Consider the following 4685-nt stretch of genomic DNA (forward strand, 5'->3'; position numbering starts at 1 on the left):
GATGTTGCCAATTCTTCTTGCCGCTACTAGTCTTATCTTGTTTCGGCGGTATTGTGGGATGAAGCGGCCCGGACCGACCTTACACGTACGCTTACGTGAGACAGGTTCCACCGACTGACATGCACTAGTTGCATAAGGTGGCTAGCGGGTGTCTGTCTCTCCCACTTTAGTCAGAACGGATTCGATGAAAAGGGTCCTTATGAAGGGTAAATAGAAATTGGCATATCACGTTGTGGTTTTACGTAGGTAAGAAACGTTCTTGCTAGAAACCTATACAAGCCACGTAAAAACTTGCAACAACAATTAGAGGACGTCTAACTTGTTTTTGCAGCATGTGCTATGTGATGTGATATGGCCAGAAGATGTGATGAATGATATATGTGATGTATGAGATTGATCATATTCTTGTAATAGGAATCACGACTTGCATGTCGATGAGTATGACAACCGGCTGGAGCCATAGGAGTTGTCTTTATTTTTTGTATGACCTGCGAGTCATTGAATAATGCCATGTAAATTACTTTACTTTGTTGCTAAACACGTTAGCCATAGAAGTAGAAGTAATCGTTGGCGTGACAACTTCATGAAGACACAATGATGGAGATCATGGTGTCATGCCGGTGACGAAGATGATCATGGTGCCCCGAAGATGGAGATCAAAGGAGCAAAATGATATTGGCCATATCATGTCACTATTTGATTGCATGTGATGTTTATCATGTTTTGCATCTTATTTGCTTAGAACGACGGTAGTAAGTAAGATGATCCCTTATGATAATTTCAAGAAAGTGTTTCCCCTAACTGTGCACCGTTGCAAAGGTTCGTTGTTTCGAAGCACCACGTGATGATCGGGTGTGATAGATTCTAACGTTTGCATACAACGGGTGTTGACGAGCCTAGCATGTACAGACATGGCCTCGGGACACACGCAATACACTTAGGTTGACTTGACGAGCCTAGCATGTACAGACATGGCCTCGGAACACGGAGGACCGAAAGGTCGAGCATGAGTCGTATAGAAGATACGATCAACATGGAGATGTTCACCGATCTTGACTAGTCCGTCTCACGTGATGATCGGACACGGCCTAGTTAACTCGGATCATGTTTCACTTAGATGACTAGAGGGATGTCTATCTGAGTGGGAGTTCATTGAATAATTTGATTATATGAACTTAATTATCATGAACTTAGTCTAAAATCTTTACAATATGTCTTGTAGATCAAATGGCCCATGTTGTCCTCAACTTCAACGCGTTCCTAGAGAAAACCAAGCTGAAAGATGATGGCAGCAACTATACGGACTGGGTCCGGAACCTGAGGATCATCCTCATAGCTGCCAAGAAAGAGTATGTCTTAGAAGCACCGCTAGGTGAAGCACCCATCCCAGAGAACCAAGACATTATGAATGCTTGGCAATCACGTGCTGATGATTACTCCCTCGTTCAGTGCGGCATGCTTTACAGCTTAGAACCGGGGCTCCAAAAGCGTTTTGAGAAACATGGAGCATATGAGATGTTCGAAGAGCTGAAAATGGTTTTCCAAGCTCATGCCCGGGCCGAGAGATATGAAGTCTCCGACAAGTTCTTCAGCTGTAAAATGGAGGAAAATAGTTCTGTTAGTGAGCACATACTCAGAATGTCTGGGTTACACAACCACTTGTCTCAGCTGGGAGTTAATCTCCCGGATGACGCGATCATTGACAGAATCCTTCAGTCGCTTCCACCAAGCTACAAGAGCTTTGTGATGAACTTCAATATGCAGGGGATGGAAAAGACCATTCCCGAGGTATATTCAATGCTGGAATCAGCGGAGGTGGAGATCAGAAAAGAGCATCAAGTGTTGATGGTGAATAAAACCACTAAGTTCAAGAAGGGCAAGGGTAAGAAGAACTTCAAGAAGGACGGCAAGGGAGTTGCCGTGCCCGGTAAGCCAGTTACCGGGAAGAAGCCAAGGAATGGACCCAAGCCTGAGACTGAGTGCTTTTATTGCAAGGGAAGTGGTCACTGGAAGCGGAACTGCCCCAAATACTTAGCGGACAAGAAGGCCGGCAACACCAAAGGTATATGTGATATACATGTAATTGATGTGTACCTTACCAGTACTCGTAGTAGCTCCTGGGTATTTGATACCGGTGCGGTTGCTCATATTTGTAACTCAAAACAGGAACTGCGGAATAAACAGAGACTGGCAAAGGACGAGGTGACGATGCGCGTCGGGAATGGTTCCAAGGTCGATGTGATCGCCGTCGGCACGCTACCTCTGCATCTACCTACGGGATTAGTTTTAAACCTCAATAATTATATTTAGTGCCAGCTTTGAGCATGAACATTGTATCTGGATCTCGTTTAATTCGAGATGGCTACTCATTTAAATCCGAGAATAATGGTTGTTCTATTTATATGAGAGATATGTTTTATGGTCATGCCCCGCTGGTCAATGGTTTATTCTTGATGAATCTCGAACGTGATGTTACACATATTCATAGTGTGAATACCAAAAGATGTAAAGTTGATAACGATAGTCCCACATACTTGTGGCACTGCCGCCTTGGTCACATTGGTGTCAAGCGCATGAAGAAGCTCCATGCAGATGGACTTTTGGAGTCTCTTGATTACGAATCATTTGACATGTGCGAACCATGCCTCATGGGTAAGATGACCAAGACTCCGTTCTCCGGAACAATGGAGCGAGCAACCAACTTATTGGAAATCATACATACCAATGTGTGCGGTCCAATGAGTGTTGAGGCTCGCGGAGGATATCGTTATGTTCTCACTCTCACTGATGACTTAAGTAGATATGGGTATGTCTACCTAATGAAACACAAATCTGAAACCTTTGAAAAGTTCAAGGAATTTCAGAGTGAGGTTGAGAATCAACGTGACAGAAAAATAAAGTTCTTACGATCAGATCGTGGTGGAGAATATTTAAGTCATGAATTTGGTACGCACTTAAGGAAATGTGGAATCGTTTCACAACTCACGCCGCCTGGAACACCTCAGCGAAACGGTGTGTCCGAACATCGTAATCGCACTCTATTGGATATGGTGCGATCTATGATTTCTCTTACCGATTTACCGCTCTCATTTTGGGGCTATGCTATAGAGACTGCCACATTCACTTTAAATAGGGCTCCGTCGAAATCCGTTGAGACGACACCGTATGAATTATGGTTTGGGAAGAAACCTAAGCTGTCATTTCTAAAAGTTTGGGGATGCGATGCTTATGTCAAGAAACTTCAACCTGAAAAGCTCGAACCCAAGTCGGAGAAATGCGTCTTCATAGGTACCCTAAGGAAACTATTGGGTATACCTTCTACCTCAGATCCGAAGGCAAGATCTTCGTTGCCAAGAACGGGTCCTTTTTGGAGAAAGAGTTTCTCTCGAAGGAAGTAAGTGGGAGGAAAGTGGAACTTGATGAGGTGATAGTCACCCCTTCCGAACCGGAAAGTAGCGCAGCGCGGGAAGATGTTCCTGTGGTGCCTACACCGACTGGGGAGGAAGTTAATGATGATGATCATGAAGCTTCGGATCAAGTTACTGCTAAACTTCGTAGGTCCACAAGGACACGTTCCGCACCAGAGTGGTATGGCAACCCTGTCCTGGAAATCATGTTGTTAGACAACGGTGAACCTTCGAACCATGAAGAAGCGATGGCGGGCCCGGATTTCGACAAATGGCTAGAATCCATGAAATCCGAGATAGGATCCATGTATGAAAACGAAGTATGGACTTTGACTGACTTGCCCGATGATCGGCGAGCCATAGAAAATAAATGGATCTTTAAGAAGAAGACAGACGAGGATGGTAATGTGACCATCTATAAGGCTCGACTTGTCGCTAAGGGTTATCGACAAGTTCAAGGGGTTGACTACGATGAGACTTTCTCACCCGTAGCGAAGCTGAAGTCCGTCTGAATCATGTTAGCAATTGCCGCATACTATGATTATGAGATATGGCAGATGGACGTCAAAACGGCATTCCTTAACGTCTTCCTTAAGGAAGAATCGTATATGATGCAGCCGGAAGGTTTTGTCGATCCTAAGAATGCTAACAAAGTATGCAAGCTCCAGCGCTCAATCTATGGGCTGGTGCAAGCATCTCGGAGTTGGAACATTCGCTTTGATGAGATGATCAAAGCGTTTGGGTTTACACAGACTTATGGAGAAGCCTGTGTTTACAAGAAAGTGAGTGGGAGCTCTGTAGCATTTCTCTTATTATATGTGGATGACATACTATTGATGGGAAATGATATAGAATTCTTGGAAAGTATAAAGGCCTATTTGAGTAAGTGTTTTTCAATGAAGGACCTTGGAGAAGCTGCTTATATATTAGGCATCAAGATTTATAGAGATAGATCAAGACGCCTCATTGGTCTTTCACAGAGTACGTACCTTGACAAGATATTGAAGAAGTTCAATATGGATCAGTCCAAGAAGGGGTTCTTGCCTGTATTGCAAGGTGTGCAATTGAGCACGGCTCAATGCCCGACCACGGCAGAAGATAGAGAAAAGATGAGTGTCATCCCCTATGCCTCGGCCATAGGGTCTATTATGTATGCCATGCTGTGTACCAGACCTGATGTAAACCTTGCCGTAAGTTTGGTAGGAAGGTACCAAAGTAATCCCGGCATGGAACACTGGACAGCGGTCAAGAATATCCTAAAGTACCTGAAGAGGACTA

This window comes from Triticum aestivum, chromosome 3D, assembly GCF_018294505.1.
Source record: "Triticum aestivum cultivar Chinese Spring chromosome 3D, IWGSC CS RefSeq v2.1, whole genome shotgun sequence".
NCBI classification, from domain to species: Eukaryota; Viridiplantae; Streptophyta; class Magnoliopsida; order Poales; family Poaceae; genus Triticum; species Triticum aestivum.